The sequence below is a fragment of the Pristis pectinata genome, chromosome 23 (assembly GCF_009764475.1).
Source record: "Pristis pectinata isolate sPriPec2 chromosome 23, sPriPec2.1.pri, whole genome shotgun sequence".
Classification (NCBI taxonomy): domain Eukaryota; kingdom Metazoa; phylum Chordata; class Chondrichthyes; order Rhinopristiformes; family Pristidae; genus Pristis; species Pristis pectinata.
In genome coordinates, this window is record NC_067427.1 from 21,588,201 (window position 1) to 21,606,242 (window position 18,042).

The following is an 18,042-nucleotide window of genomic DNA, read 5'->3' on the forward strand; positions in this document are numbered from 1 at the left end:
TGCAACTGCCAATTAGCGTTGACTTCATGGACATTTTGCAACTGGGATCTCTTTGGCTGAGAATGAAATTGAAGCTGGCAGAGTTTATTTCCCTTGTGACCCTTAACAAGTAACAGATGGAACCCATCATCTTTTCTGTCTGAGCTGGCTTCAGACAGAGGCACAACATGGAAAGATTGTGGATTTTGAGGAGAGCAAAAAGCACTTACACATCTAGTTTCCAAACACAATACGACACAACCTAGTTTCAGGAAGATTAGGGTTTGTAACAAGTCAGACACAGTTACTTCCCAGTCAATAGTTATTACAAGTTACTGTTTTCTTATTTGACACAAGAAAACTGAATTCCCGCCTCCATGTTTCACAAAGAACATGGAATGATAGATTCAGAACTTCTGAATCATGAAATATTCACACCTTAAATCTGATCTTATGTTAAAGATTGAAACTTGGAAGCAGTGATTTATGAATTGTCATTTGGTGCAAATATTGCAATTGATAACAAGAAGAATAAAGTGCACATGGGACAAGGCTAAAAGGAATATAACAATTTCTCATAAAAGCTTCAAGGGAGCCAGAATGGAACATTTTTGATATCTGTACTTTCGACATAAGGCTAATGCAATATGTAAGTTCTCACTGAGCTGAAGAAAAAGGAATACAAGCCTTCCAATGCCATTTTTCCTTCTATACAGTGATGAATCTGATCACTGGTACAGATTTGCAACTACCCATTCATCAATGACAATTGCATTTTAGGTAAATGAACACCACGTTCACATAAGGCATGCTTTGAATACAAGTTTGACAGCCAGTAACTCCATCTATTTGTTGCTTTGCAGCTCAGTAATTTGCTGAAAGAGGAAACCAACATAAATTTTGTTGTGAGGCGTAACAGGTTCACACAAATCTTGTAAAAGAAAAGTTAGTTACATTGATTATAAGCATTTATTACATTGGCAAAATAAATACTCGGCCAACAAGTTAAAGACAGTGGATGTAACTAAACTTTCCAGCTTTCCTGCTTTCAGCAATACTTCCAATGATGTGCCTAGGCAGATGACAAAATAATTGGTAAATGGCTTATTATTGTCACATGTACCGAAATACAGTGAAAAGCTTGTTTGCGTGCCATCCAGACAGATCATTCCATACATAAGTACATTAAGGTGGTACAAAAGGTTAAAAAAAAACAGAATGCAGAGGTATAGTGTTATAGTTGTGGATAAAGTGCAGTGCAGGTAAACAAATAAAGTGCAAGGGCCATGACAAGGAAGACTGAGAAATCTGGAGTTCATCTATATTGTAGAAGAGGTCCGTTCAAGAGTTTGATAACAGCGGGATGGAAGCTATCCTTGAGCTTGGTGGTTTGTGTTCTCGGGCTTTTATATTTTCTGCCCGATGGAAGAGAGAATGACTGGGGTGGGAGGGGTCATTGATTATGTTGGCTGCTTTCCCTAGGCAGTGGGAAGTGTAGACTAAGTCAATGGAGGGAAGGCTGGTCTTCATGATAGACTGGTCTGCATTCACAACTCTCTGCAATTTCTTGCATTCTTGGGTCGAACAGTTGCCACACCAAGCTGGGATGCATCTGGATGGGACGCTTTCTCTGGTGTATCTGTAAAAATTGGTGAGGGTCATCAGGGTTATGCCAAATTTCCATAGCCTTCTGAGGAAGTGGAGGCACTGGTGCACTTTTTTGGCCATAGCATCTACATGGCTGGACCAGGACAAATCATTTGTGATATTTGTGCCTCGGAACTTGAAGCTCTCAACCATCTCCACCTCAACACCATTGATACAGACAGAGGCGTGTACTTCATACCGTTTCCTGAAGTCAATGGCCAGCTCTTTTGTTTTGCTGACATTGAGGGAGAAGATGTTGTCTTGATATTATGTCACTAGGCTCTCTATCTCCTTCCTGTACTCTGTCATGTTGCTGTTTGAGATGTGGCCCACTGTGGTGGTGTCACCCGCAGACTTGTAAATGGAGTTAGAGCAGAATCCGCTACACAGTCGTGACCATATAGGGAGTAAAGTAAGGGGCTGAGGACACAGCCTTGCAGGGGACCAGTGTTGAGGATGATCATGGTGGAGGTGTTGTTGCCTTTCCTTACTGATTGTGGTCTGTTGGTCAGGAAGTCAAGGATCCAGTTGCAGAGGAAAAGATACTCAGTTCAACCTTGGTTTAAGTCCATGAGAAACAAAAGCAGAGCATGAATAGAAACTTCATTCCAACTGACTACTGGTTCTAACTGTACTAACTTGTGGGTCTTATTATTTTGAACTTTAGTGCTGAATTACACTTTGTACTTTAGTAAGATTTCATAATTGTGGTGCATATGATTGAGTTTACCTCTAAGAGCTGTGTATAGCATGTAATATGACTCTTGATACACTGTTGCGTCAGCCACTGCTGCAAGTTAAGTGTTGTCTGCCTTCAGTAAAAGATGTTCTGTTGGCAGCTCTAACTTACTTGCCTCAGTGAGCAGCAACACAAAAGAACCCAACAACAATAAAATAAAAATTAAAGTTTGGTGCAGATCTAACACTTCACCCATCAATTAAAAAAAAGTACCTCCAAACACTAGGCAGAAAGCAAAGCATTTCTGATGTGTCACTGTTGTAACTAGGAAATACAGCAGCCAATTTACACTGAGAATGAATATTAAATGAGATAACAACCTGATAATTCATTTAGCTGCCATTGGTTGAGTGATAAATATTGGTCAGGAGTGTGTAACATACGTGTATCTTTCTTGTCAAGTGTTCATATGTCAGGAACTCCCTGAGATTCATTGGGGAACTAATTCATATAGAGATAATGGGGGTGAAATGAACAAAAGAGCAGAAACTTTTCTGATCAGTGCTGTTCATTAGACTTGTGCATGTACCCAGATCATGAATCAAGATTTGTCCACAGTGAGCAGTGCCGAATGTGCTGCATGGTAGCAACTGTGCACAAGAATGAATTTGGTAAGCAGCTTATAAGACACCATCTCTTCTGTGTTGTGCAGTAACAACTGGAGATGAATTTCCAGGCTATTGTGGATGCTCATCTACCTTACCCAGCCTCTAACAGGTTGCAGTGATTTTAAAACTGTGTCAATACAGGATGTTGGAGCTGAAAGAGTAAGCTGTTACTGAGAACCACGTGCAGCAATTTCAGCATGTTAGTCCACTGGGGAAATTATTTTTTGATTATTTTGCTACATTGTACAATATTTCATAGGAGTATCACCATTAGCATACCCATTGCATTTGTGAGAGCAGGCAGGAATAAACTTGGCACTTTCATCTGAGTGAATTGACTGCACAGACAGAAGCAAGAACAGTTTGGCTATTTTGTTAGACACACAGAGACCACAATCAATGACTGTTGTCAGTGGCACAGTTGTGAGAAAATGATATACAATTTATTTGAAAAAAAAATCCAGTAGTTTCATTTCAGACCTCACAAGAGAATGAGCTCACCTCCATAGATGCAAAACTGAATAAATTATTGGGTGTTCGAACACTCTCAATGCCTGTGCATTGCGTAACAAATAAAAAATTTACAGCATCTGTGAACCTGAGACAGCCTCGAAGTTTCTTCATTTCACTTAAGATACAAATCCTTATTCATGAAGAACATGGGTGGCACAATGGCACAGTGAGTACAGCCACTGTCCCCCCAGTTCCAGCGACCTGGGTTCAATCCTGACCTCTGGTACTGTCTGTGAGGGGTTTGCACATTTTCACATATGTTAATTTAAGTTTATATTAATTTATGTTTGTAACGTACTGTGCTTTTTGCTGCAAAATGCTAATTTTCATGGCATTTATACCCTGGGTATGTATGCCCATGACATTAAGCTTAAACTTGATAAACTCTTCCCCCGCAAGGGTTTCCTCCGGGTACTCTGGTTTCTTCCCACATCCTAAACGGGTGCGGGTTGGTAGGTCAATTGGCCACCATAAATTGTCACAAGTGCATAGGTGAGTGGTAGAATCTGGGAGGGAGTGGATGGGAATGTGGAGAGAATAAAATGGGTCAGGTTTGGATTAGTGCAACAATGAGTGCTTGATAGTTTGGTAATAACCTGTTTCCTCGCTGTATTTCTACATGATTTGTTTGCCACTCAATTCCCAAACTAAATAAGTTTTTATCCACAACCAAGTTATTGTTTCAATGATTGTACGAAGTAATTCAAAAAGAAAATCTACAAGTACCAATGAGATTAATGACCTGATAGTTTGTTTCAATGATATTGACTGACACCAAATCTGCCCCTCTACTCTTCAAATAGTGTCACAGGTTCTTTCAGCTCAACCCGAGAAGACATACTAATGAAGTGAAAGAGGCAGCACAGTCACCGAACTTTGTACTGCTGCCTCACAGCTCTGGGGACCTGGTTTGACCCCGACTTTGGTACTGTCTGTGCGGAGCTTGCAAGCTCTCTTTGTCATCATGTGGATTTGTCCCAGGTGCTCTGGTTTCCTGCTCCTTACAAAGAAGTATGTGGTTGGTAAGTTTTGATGCTTAACCAGCACATTGCTTGTTTACTACATTGATTTCTCATTTTCACTGAAGGAGCTTCAAATACGTGACCCCCAACCATCAAACCAAGCTACCCCATTAGTGTAACTAAGCGGCAAAAGAAGCAAAGAGCAGTTGATGACCACGTGAGAGAAAATCAGTCGCAGTAGCACAAGGTGACTAGGAAATATGGGGAGGAGGAATGGGATTGCTCTGCTGGGAACCCGCATGGCTTGATGGGCCAAATGGCCTCCTTCTGCATCTGAGAGATATCGTACTACTTTCTTAGTGCTGCATTGATACGTCAGTGTAAATTATCTGTGCACATTCCATAGTGGAACACCTGGCTTTCTTACTCAAGATGAAATTGCTATCACTGACACCTGGAAAAAAAGTCAGCTTTAAAGTAGACCCAACATTACTTTGTTGTGAAGATTGAAATATTTGTTATTTAAGCTGTTGGCTTGTGCCTTCTTTACTTTACAGATCAAACACTGAAAGACAGATTTGGATACCATATGATTGAATCCCAAGCCTCCTTAACATGCTGTGACATTTGAGTTTAAAACGACTGATCAGCCAGATGTTGAATGCACCAGACTGATCACTGAAGATAAATTAAAGGATTCTTGAAACAGAATTCAGGCTAACAAGAATGTTTTTTCACATAAAGATCAAATAATTTCAAGGGCATTTATCAGATGAAACTCAAACCTTACTGAATCAACACTTTAATCTCTATCCTTACAAAAAGGGCTGGCAAGGAAAGTTTTGATGCTTAACCAGCACATCATTGGTTCACTACATTGATTTTTTTTATTTTCAATGAAAGAGTTTCAAATGCGTGACCCCCTACCATTAAACCATGCACTACATGTTGATACCTCTGCCTGAGTTTATCTAAGGTTTTCAAAGCCCTTATAAGTTTCAAACAGCTTTACTGATGGCTATCACACCTGCAAATCTTTACATGACTATCACATTTGTAGATGTTTAACGTCGATGTTTATTAAGGTTCAGTGTCTCACATAATTCCCAAATTCCTTCTCACTGGGAATTTACCTGCCCCATTTCTAAATTATTCTCATCACTGGGCGACAGGGATTGAACAAGTCCCTTCACCAAAGCTTCATCAACTTCAATAGGCAGTGGATTAAACACTTGATTTACTCATGGTTTAGGCAATAAACTAGAAAAAGTCTTATTAAACATTAAATGGATAAGTAAATAGAGCAATTACATACTGCAGACTTTTAATCGTCCTTTCTAGGAAGATAAAAAATGAGCAAACATTCAGATCTGTCACATTAAATTGAAATGTAAACTAGACGAGACACAATTTCCCACTCATACTTGGCAGTTTCTTGCTGATCAGAGTCTCTATGGTCTAACTATGACTGTCTCATGGCTCCAGGCAAGCATCTCAATTGGAACAAGAGAGGCATAGGATTGCTGATTAAAATTTGACAGGCACAAAAGAAATGTAAGTATCCCCTATGGTCAGATAGAGTTACACTCAAAATACAAATCAATGCCAGAAAATACATATAAATCCCAACCTAACCCCGACTCTCAAATCCACCCTGTTTCTCTGCCCTCTCCCATTCCACACATGTACAAGATAAAACACTAATCCTTTGTATCCTTCTGTGGGTTGCACACATTCTGTGAAACTTGCTCTTGAACAGCATGCACAAATAAATCACTTTGTTCAGAAGTGTTTTGACTTTTGTCACAATAATATATGAAGTTCATCAGGCAGAACTGGTCCTGAACCTCAAGTCCATGTTTTTGCCTACCACAATATGATTCTCCAACATGTGAAGCGCTTGAGATTTCCAAAAGGCATGCCGCAAACAATTTTTCAAAAGCTTAGGTTTCTATAAGATTAACATTCATCTTTTCTTTGTTCCACAGAGTACAGGCCAATCTTAATCCCTCCTCAAAGGACAATCTGTTCATTCCAAGAATCAATCTATCAAACTTGTGCTAGTCGACCACCGAGGTGAACATATTTTTCCTTCTATATGGAGATCAGAACTGGTTAAAGAAAGGTTGTTTTTCTTAGTTTTTCCAAAGCGCACTGTCGTACTTTGCTGAAATTCCTCCGAGAAATTAATCTCACAAATCTACCTCTAACCATGCACATCCCTTCATTCCTTCTGCTTCTAAAAGTCTGCCTTGACTACAGTCAATGACTGAATACTCACAGCCCTCTGAGCAGCAGAAATCCAAAGATTTACAAAATTCAGTATCAAGAAATTTTTCTGCATCTCAGTTCTAAATGGCCAACATCTTACTCTGTGACAAGGTCCCCAGTTCTAGACTCCTGCTTCCCAAACCCGTGATCTCTCCCACCAATAAAGAAAAGAGCAGTTGGCATTTGCAAGCTCCCCTCCAATGTGCACACCAACCTGACTTGGAAATATATATTGCTGTATCCAGGTCTACATCCTTGGATTCCTGACTCCCAACTCAACAGCATACACCAAACTCGGCAGAGGTTCAAGGAGGAAGCTCAGCACCACTTTGTCAATGCCAGTTAGGAATGGGCAATCAATATTGGCATTGTCAGCAACACTCACATCCTCAAAGATGAATGAATGAACAATAAACCTGAGGAAACTTGCAAAATGTACCTGTTGATCCCTTTTAGAATTGTACAGGTTTCAATAAGATCAATTCTCATTCTCAGAGTTGGACAATACGGAAACAGGCCCTTTGGCCCACTGAGACTGCGTGGATGATCAATCATCCATTTGCACTAATCCCACACTAGTCCAATTTTATTCTCCCTCATTTCCACCAACTCCCTCCACTCACCGACACTTGTAATACCCAAGTAATTTACCAATCTGCATGTCTTTGGTGTGTGGGAGAAACCCACACTGTCACAGGGAAAACATGCAAACTCCACATAGACAACGCCAGAGGTCAAAATATAACCTGGGTCACTGGAGCTGTGAGGCAGCAGTTCTACTTGCTGTGCCGGTGTGCTTAAATCGTTAATAAGGTCCAAACAAAAAGGAAAAGGTTACTGAGGTTATCACTGCTAATCGATTAATTTCAAGACTTGGCAAGAAGCAATTTACAATTTAAATTCAATCACCCTTCTGAATGCAAACCCAAGCAGAAAAGGACAGAAGGAAACCCAAGTGATAAACACATTTTCTCCTCCGGATCGGTCTGTTTTGCTGACCAATCACTGACCCCCAAGGCAGCTTATTCTGCACCAGACCTCAGATACAAGGTCATTTTAAATCACTGACCTAGCAATTAAACTGCCAAGCACTGTTTGTTAGCAAATACCTGGAGCTATTTAAATAAACAAGCTACAGAAAAACAAACCATCAGAGGACGACAAAAAAGGACAAAGGTCATTCCGCCAGCAATTTTCTTCTTCCACGACCATCTTTCAATCTATCCTATCACCAAATTTAGCTGCTAGTTTCAATTCTGTAGTTTCGCTGGTACAGATGCCACATTGGTTCTAAGTTGTCAGCTAATAGACACAAACACATTTTCATTGCAAGTGTCAGCCCTCTTATTGGCATGGATATTATCTCATAACAACATCTGAGATATGCAGAGTAGGCAGATCAATCAGGAAACGAAGGTGATTTCATGTACATATTGCTAAACTTTTGCTTACTCTTAACCTTCCACAACCAAACACAAGTTCAGCAGTAGGAAAGGCAATCAAGAACATAACTGGAGGGAATCATCAGCTGGTCGCGTGAGGTTTTTACTGCCTGTTCCACGAGATTTTCCTGGTTCCTTCAAGTTACTTAAGTCAGCAGGATGTGTTTGCCAGAAGCTAAAGGAGATCTCGACTTCATGCTCCTGCTCAAACCAGTTGGTTTTGGACATGGGGTTGGGGAGGCGGGTGTGGTGGGAGATACTGATAGTTCCTGCCTCACAGCAAGGCTGGGAGAAAGTGCAGAGGGTTTGCAAAGCAGAACAAGAGCAGCACTTCTTCACTGATGGTTTCTGTGGAGAAATTCTCCAACCTGAACCTCAACAAGCAACAGAAAAAGGCATCCACAGTTCAATAAGGGCATCCTCCAGACACTCAACGATCTACATCTATCTACTTGGGAACCTTCTGCAGAAAGAGGACATCTCTCTTTCTCGGCATTGACTGTACCAAGGCCTACAGAGCAGTGTCAGAATACCATGGAGCGTGATCTTCCTCCTGTTGTGTCATTGTTCAGTGGTTCTCAGTTTAGCCACGATGTTCTTCAGCTTTAATAGCTGCAGGCATTATAAAGGCAGGCTGGAAACCACCATGTTTGTGTGACATTCGGTGCTGCTGTTTTATGCTTAAGTTAAACCAACATTAAATACACTTGATTGAAAGGAAAAGTGACATCAAAATAGCAACTCATTCTGGTCAATAAAAAGGAACTCAGCAACTAAAGAATAAACACTATCCTCTAATTGCCCACCTCAGGACTGGAATGATACTTGGATTGTAGGATGGACAATCCTACCCAAAATTGGATGGTTGGATACCCTCAGTGGTGCAGCAAACCTCGTTGATCACGGCTCCTGCGTTTTCTTCAAAGCCTTGAGTCTCAACAATTGTAAGCAGTTGTGCATATTTAGGTCTGCAATTCCCCACAGTAGGCAAGCAAAGCCTTTTCATTAATTTGCACAAGCAGGTCCAACAGTTCATGTCCATCCCTAATATTCCCTTGAACAGACTGGCTCTCTGCACCACTTCAGAAGGGAGTTAAGAGTAAATCTTGCTGTGACTTGTCTGGAGTCAGGTCAGGATATTAATTTCCCTTCCTGAAAAATAAACTTGAGCAAAACAGCTGAATTTTTATTGCAATCCAATTGTTACACGGAGCATTAAACAAACTGCTGGAGGAACTCAGTGGGTCAGGCAGCATCTGTGGAGGCAGAGGGATGCCTGATGCTTTGTGTTGAGACTCTTCATCAGCATCCTGACTGCTGACTTCCTCCAGCAGTTTGGTTTATGTTCCAGATTACAGCATTTGCAGGCTCTTGTGTCTCCAGTTGTTATGTGGTCTTGCTGATAATTATTCAGACCCCACCTGCTCTCTCAGGAAGACCTGAAAGATCCCACAGAAGCATTCAGAACAACAATGGCGTTATCCGTGATAACACAGCCACTATTTATTCCTCAACTAAAATCACCAAGAAGCAAACAATCTGGCTACAATCGCACATGTAAATTGGCTCTCCTCATTACAACAGTGACCATGAATCAGAACAGTCCTCAAAGCTCTTTTGATATGCTGCCGTTCTGAAAGATGCTCTATGAAGGAAAGTCTTTCTTCTTTCCTTTAATCCCGTCTACAACTGTGCTTCCAAAAGCAACTCAATTTCTTCCACAGTAATTGAAAATAAAAAAAGCTCCAGATGTTTCACCAGAGAAGGGTTTTCAAACTTTGTTTTTCTCTCTCCACAGATGCTATCAACCTGCTGGCTGTTTCCAGAATTTTCTGTATTAAAATTTCTTCCAATGTGCTGTTTCGTCTTTGGGCTGAGGGATGTAAACAACAGTTTTTTTCCCCAAAGAAGATACCGAAGCTTGAAAACCCAATGACCAGACTCTAGGACAGCTTCTTCCTCACTGCTATCCAACTTCTGAACCCGTCACCTTTCTCAATCCCCTTCCCGGTGGTGCTGCCTTGTTCTCGTATCCTTAACTCTACCTCTTCTGTTATTGTCACTGTAGCATTTCTTTTTGCAGTACTTCAGCTTGCACTACTCTACTTTGCACCATTCCATTGTTTTGTGCTCGTCACTGTATTAATTGTTGTATTAACATTGCCATGTATACTGTTTACTCTGTGAGCTTCACATGAGCAAGGGATGTCATTGCACCCTGGTGAATATGACAATCAACTAAACTATCTAACTAACCATTCATGGTATTAGTGCTGATAATGCAGACCTTGGAGTTTCTCTGTACATCACACATCAGGCAGGATTTTAAATCCCACTTTCACTGAAGTGCCACACCTTTTCATTGCCCCTCTATCCTCTTGCTCACAGTTTCCTTCATTTTTTTTTAAATGATATTTTATAGAGTCATGGAGAAACACAGCTCAGAAACAAGCCCTTCGGCCGATCGAGTCTGCACCAACCATCAACCACCCATTTAAGGGTTGCAGTCTATCCTCAGTGCTCCTTCTTCATTTTGAGTGGTCATGGGCCAGGGATTCTGTGGAGCTAGTAAGGATGTTGCAATTTTTCCAAGGGGGGATTTGAGAACATCTTTGAGTATTTTCCTCTGTCCACCTGGCAACCTCCTCCTGTGACTGAGCTCAGAATAGAGCGTCTGTTCAGGACTTTGGTTTTGAACATGTGAATGGTATGGCCTGCCCAACAGAACTGACTGATTGTAGTTAGAGGCTCATTACTGGGAATGTTGGTGTGGGGGAGGACACTGATAGTGGTTCGATAATCCTTCCAGCAGGTTTGAAGAATTGTTTGTAGATACAGCATTGGTGGTGTCTCTCCAGTGCTTGAATAATGTAAATCTAAGAAGGACAGATGAGAGCATTAATCACTGCTGCCTAATAGAATGAGAGCTCATGCCAGGTTTGGTGTCTTGATCTTCAAATACCCTTTTCCTCAAAGGGCCAAAGACCGTACTAGCACACTGGAAGTATTTCCTCATCAATAGCTGCCTTCATTGAGAGGTGGCTTCCATGATTTGAGAAGTGGTCCACATTTTCCAGGCTCTAATTATAGGCCTTTAGTGTCAGAGGATGGTGTCATATAATAGAGGCATGTTGGTAGAGGAACGTTTGTTTTGAGGATGTTGGGTTTAAGGACCATCCTCTTACATGAATCAATGAAGGAGTCAACATTGACTGGATCTCCCCGACTGTGGCTCTCTCCTTGACATAAGCATCTTGACTCCATCCCACAACTATCTATTTGGTCCAGCCTCCTCAGTTACTCCTGAAAATAAAAAGGCCACAGGCAGACTGAAAAAAGACAACAAAGCCTTGGGAGTAGACTGCTTCCCTGCTGAAATTCTAAAACTTGGCAGAGAAGGACTTCAATAACAAATCCATAAATTTGTCTCCCACATCAGGGAAGAGGACCTCAGAGAAGCATCATTGTGGCCATAAAGGAGACAAATCTAACTATGATAACTACAAAGGAGTTTCCCTGATGTCTGCCACAAGCAAAGTCATCCTCAATCTCCTCCTATCAAAAGCCAAGGAGCTCTGATATAAACTGCCACATGACCTTCACTATGCATCTGCACTAAAAAGCAAATCAAGGACCAGTACACAGACTTTTTCAACCTCACTTTGTCAGTCGAGAGGGACGTTGATTCATAGCAGGCCAGACGTAGGACATAATTGAATCAAAACAAAGATTCAGTCAAAGCAGTGCTTGCTTCTGGAGTTGCTGAGGCAGCCAGAGGCACCACAAATTATAAATTATACATGAGTTTTACTGCCAAGTGACTAGAATTATCTCATGTGAATTAGAATGGAGGACAACATGATACAAGCAAACTGCATAGGTTCCTTTGTTCCCTGGAACAGTTTGATATTATGCCTGTGAAAATCTTGACTTGAGTATCTGAATCCAGCACTATACTCATTATTATAGTGTTACAGTTTCAGATCCTTGCTGTATTGTGCTATAATGAAATGCCTCACAAAAATATTGAGAATTAGTGGAGGTGGACATGATCATGCTTGTAAATTCGCAGCCACAGTACACTTGGATGCACTAAACTTTGGGAGATGGCAGTTGGTTTGTGGCAGAGGGTACAAAGTGAACAATGGCATCATGAACAGTAATTAAACATGACCACACTTGCAGGGCCACATTAAGCACAAATTAAAGCATCAGAATGTGTCTTAACATGCTTAATGATCACTATTAACCCTTCTGCCACCTGAGCTCCATCCCCACCTCCTCCACAGAATCCCAATGGCCAGGGATACACCTTCGAGTCAAAGGCACAGGCATCCATTCATCAAGAGCATTAGTCTGAAACTAAATGTATGAAATCATGAAATCTACTCCCATACGCAGCCCATGTAGAACTGGAAGCAAAATAGAGATGTAACATTTTCATCAATAGTATATCTCCTCACACAAAATGTAGCGAAAAAACATTTTTTTCCTTAATAATATCGTTTTCAGTTGCCTCCCTTTTAAACTAGAGTTAGTGTTCAATACATTGGAGGGTGTGAGCTTTTAGATTTCAATACTCCGTTGCTGTTTGTGGCAGTTTGCTGTTATCCAATTCACTGCCACCTTTTCCACCTTAGAACACTGATTACACTCAAAGTACTGAAGTGGCTCTCAAGCACTCTAGCACATCCTGAAGGGCTCTTCGTAAATGTAAGTCTATCTTTCCTCTGAGATTTAAAAAAAATCCATGGAATTAAAAAAAATCATACCAGAGCACAAGACGAGGATTGAAATGCAAGAAATCTCAGGAGCTTAGTAATAATCATTTAAGCTTTACTGTCACAGCAGACAATATCACTGAACCCCATAATTACAACCATGCAGTGCACTCCAGTACTTGGCGCACTTCTTGTGCCGGGTCAACGATGCTACTTTTAACCCATAATGTTTTTGTTTTATGCAGATACTTAATTATTTTTTTAACCAAACTTTATTCATAATAAAAGACAAACTATATACAATAATAAAATAGTGCAAACCTTTACATTCATGTACAGACCAATTATTAGTGTTACTTTTTATACAAACCACAGCACCGATGCCACTCATGTGGCTCCCTGGGGTGATACCCCAACTCCATATTTACAATCTTTAAGGGGCTTCCTCGCCTGACCCTGCCCCTCCCTCTCCAGTGGCAGAAGAACCCTAAACTGTCGTCCTTCCCCACCGAGCCCTTGCGTTGGCTGCACCCAGCTTCAGTGCATCCCTCAGCACGTACTCCTGCAGCCTGGAATGTGCCAGTCGGTATTGGAGTTTTACTGTATATAGCTTTCTCACAATGTTAATCCTCCACATTTTAAAAACTCATGACTCTGTCTTTTGTCTTCTCTCTTTAACTGCTGGTGGCAATTAGAATTACATCAATTAGCATTTACTTTTTTTTAAGTGTGAAAACGAACAGGTGTGGGGAAAGGACAAGGGCAAGATAGGGTTTGGATATAGCTAGGTCGGGACCTGGGGAGGCAATGGCAAAGGTTGGGAATCTTGGTGGGAGACGAACAGAGAGGGAAAGGGCTGGGGCAAGCAAGGACTGAGAAGCAGCATTGGATAAAATTGATGGGTGAGTTGAGAGGAGGAGAGGGGTGTGTGGAACAATATCGTGTTTTGATAGTGTGCCCGAAAGAAAGTGATGTTGTCGATACCAAAAGTTACACCAAAATATACTGAACAGAAATTTGCAAGTATAGTGCATCATATTAAATTATTCATAAGATAAAGTGATTATTTACAAGGCAATGTGTATTCCACACAATACTGTTCCTTAATTCCAGGTCCAGTGCTTTCTGATAGCACCGCTGCAACAGAAAGGCCATTTGGGGCAAATTCACAACACTAAATCCTTTGGAAAAATCATCAGAATTCACTGATATCAACCCACAAGAGCAGGACAAAGTTGTGGCAGAAGACAGCCAGCTTCAACAAAGCTCAAGGTCACTGAGAAGTAACCCTCAAAACTCTTAGTGCTCTTACTTCACATGAAAAAAACTATCTATCTCAGTTTTGACAATTTTTGTTGATTGTGCTACATTAGCTTTTCAGGGAGAATGTTCAAGATTTCATTTACCTTGAAAACTGTTATAGCACATAAAGATGCCTTTTGGCCCTTTTACATCTCTGATACAGGAGAAAAACAGTCGGTCCCAGAACCAGCTTTGCCCCTGTGACCCTCCAATTTTGTCACCCAGCTACCTTTCCAATCATCTTTGAAAGTGATGACTGCATCTACCACTCTTCAGGTAAAAGGATGGAGAATGCACTCATTGGGAAGAAAATCACCAGTGACAATGTCCAGCATATACAAAAGTCAGGTGATCGTAAATTACGTTATGGACATGGGCCAATGCACTGACGCCTTTCATTGAGAAATAGCTTTCTGTCCTCCACCGTACTATTGACTACCTCACTGGAATCAGCTGCAGTTATTCTTCATGTTCTTTTTCCAATCACTTTAAGTACAAGTCTGCTGATTCTCAATCCTACTGCTGATGGAAGCAGTTCCTTTTTATGCATTGAGTGAAATATTGCCTCTTGATAGTACCCCATAGCCACCTCTCTTTAATTTTATTGTGTCTTATAAAGGTAAATTGTTTAATGGTGTTCTAACTGCTTTCTTCAAAGGGCAGAGAAAAAAATTACAGTGTAACTCCAAAGCATCATCTTGCAGAAGCCTGTACTGTGCACAGGGGAAGGGGTGGAAGCACGACACTTGTTTGCCCATGTATTTGGGTATTCAGTTGGGCTTTCTGCATCATTGTCACATGTTTTTTTATACCAAGTGCTGTGTCAATTGCTTTGTGCAACAATAAACATTGCTCTGTTCATTGTTCACCAGTTGTTTAACCAAAAGCAGATTTTTTATCTGGCTTCAGCAAGATATAATCATTGTATTGCATTTCAAAATATCCAGTGCAATTTACAGATTTGCCTGGAAGGAAGAAAAAAAAACATGGATTTAAATAGAAATTGCTTTGTTTTTACAGTGTAATTACTGCTATCTCTTATCCTTTGGAATTGTGAGTCCATTGACTTAAATTGCTTGGTTTCAGCTGGGGATAGTTGGCCAACACCGATGAGAATCAAAGGGTTGATCCTTTCGAACACTGAATAAGCCAGAGGAAGAACATAACATCAAAGGCACTTCTAATGAGAAGCCACCAACCTGAATGCTAATTTTGTTTCTCTCAGTGGACGCTTCCTGCCTGACTGTGTGTTTTCAGCATCTTCTATATTTATGTCTTCCAAGGCAAAGACTGGACATTTGAGCACACACTTTCAAAAGTGGGCAAATAATCTGATTGCCAAATTCTGTCAGGACTCACCATGGATGTACATTGTCGAAAAAGGCAAGGAAATTTAATTTGGAGTCCTCTAGTAATGTTCGCATCCTCCTTAATTTCCAAAATTAAGGCCAAGGCCACAAAAAATGATCACATTTTTCAATATTTTAATACTTAGGTATTAAGCACAACTAACAAAGGAGCTCTTGATCTAACTACCAAGCTGGAACAATGAACACCTATTCTTCAATCAACAATGGACTTGATTGGTCTTCAGGTGTGGAATTTTACTTTGCAGTAGGTATACATATTGCGTCAATTCTAAAATTATTATTACCGGACTTTAGCTCAGATATTTTACAACCATCAATATTGAAGCTGAAAGAATTATCATTTTTTCAACTACTGTGTACTTCAAGACAGACCAAATGTATGGACCTTAATCCATTTAATCATCAGCAACATGACAGAAAACAGCAACTACTGAAGGTCGTTCAAAATAACTAAGGGAACCTGTAAAATCAAATTCAAATTCTTAAGCTTACATCAATGCGAAATTGATATATTAATTCCCATGTTGCATGAATACTAAACCAAGTGTATTTCATTTTAACCATGTAATATTAAATATTGGGGTTGTCATTCAGAATAGTTAATATATTTGGCCTTTTTTGAGGACCAGAAAGATGCGTCCAGATTGCATCACAGGGAGTCCCCAGGTTACAACAGGGTTTGGTTCCTGTGAACTGTTCGTAACCTGAACTGTTCATAAGTTGAAAATGAACAAAAGCAGTTTGTGGGAGAGAATCACAGACACAGTGGAGACGGGTCAGCGAGCAGGTGTGGGAAGAGCAGCCACCAGCTGGGCTCACTGACTCAGTGAGCGAGTCTAGTAGAACTCGGCTCGATCTAGCCCCCGATTGTTGCAACTTGGGGTGCGGGGCAAGGGTGGCGAGGGGGTGGGTGTTGGGAGAGAAGGCATTCCTACATGGCAAAAGATGCCTGCAGCCTCACAGCAGCTGGCAGATCCATCCCCATCCATCCTGCTGGTCTCCCAAACATTCACTTGCCTTTGCATGGGGTGTCCATAAATTGGACGTTCGTAACTTAGGGAGATCCTGTGTCTATGGACAGCAGAATCCCTGAAGTCACCCCAATGCACTATCACATTGTCTGGCACTGCACCTCCTTACATCAAGAAGGAAATCACTGGTGACCATGACCAGCATGCACAGGAGTCAGATGATCACTGGCCATTTTATGGACACAGCTTTCTATCCTACAATATACAAGTGACATCATCATTGGATTCAGCTGGGTGAACCCCTGGCAACATGAATGGCAGAAACTAGGTGAAAAAAGGTATCGAATAGAGCTATCCAGAAACTAGTCCTGGTGAATGGGTCACATGGCGGTCCCTGTACAATTGGGAGACAAGCTCTAACAGCAGAGAGTGGGATTAGACAAGTGCAATTTTCTCAAAAAAACATTAAGCCTCCACTCAACCAAATATTTTGTATGCTATGTATTTTGTGTGGGTCTTCTCCTGAGATGCTCTGCAGCATCACAGTACAGGTCACTAGTTCTGGCAACATCACACTAATACAAAGCAGAAGCAATGAGCTGTGCAGAGTGCTGGGAGCAGACCCAGAAGGTTGACCTGGGGACACAACAAAGAAGAAGGTGATTTATTTTATCACCCCATTTTTCTTTGTGAATCAGACAATTGGGAAACTAAAACCACATTCTATATGCCTTCTTCTTAGAGCTACCATCAGGCAGGAGGTACAGAAGCCTGAAGTTCCACACCACCAGGTTCAAGAACAGCTATTTCCCTTCAACCATTCGGTTCTTGAACCAACCTGTACAACCCTAATCACGACCTCAGTATAGCAACACCATGACCACTTCGTGCTACGATGGACTTTGTTTTTGTTTTGATTGTGTTCTTTCTTGTAAAAATTGTGTATAATTTACGTTTATGTTTTTCTTGTGAATGCTACTTATCTGATGCTATGTGCCTGTGATTCTGCTGCAAGTGAGTTTTTCATTGCACTTGTGCATACATGTACTTGTGTATGTGACTATAAACTTGACTTTGACAGTGCAAAAAAGTTATGAAGCAGGAGAGGAATAAGATACCTGCCGGTTCCATTTCGGCACCTCAAACTCAGTTTGATTTTAGTATTCTGGGGCCACAGGTTCTATAAACCCATTTCATTGTAACATCCAACGTGGAATATTGAACCCTCATCAAACCAACAGAGGCAGCTCTGAGTAAGTTCCAAATGTGCATTTTAAACACACTTTGTGGATTAGAAGCATTGTACAAAGCACACCATCCATCAATCAACCCTTGTACAATGACAGCTTTACTTGCTGGGTTGCATCATCTTAAATTATTTTCCTGCTGCTCCACTCTACTCTGAAGCCACAGGACTCTCTCTGTCACCTGGGCTATGAGCAGTAGGCTGCAGGATAGCGCTCAAGATGTGCAAATTCTCATACCTTCACACCCAAAGCCAAACTCAGTCAGGTCTC

At 41.1% G+C, this 18,042-nt stretch overlaps 1 protein-coding gene across 6 annotated transcripts in view; it reads right to left on the reverse strand.

Moving 5' to 3' along the window:
- Positions 1-18,042, reverse strand: part of LOC127581979 (astrotactin-2-like) — a 1,282,697-nt gene that overhangs the window by 671,410 nt on the left and 593,245 nt on the right. The window lies entirely within an intron of this gene.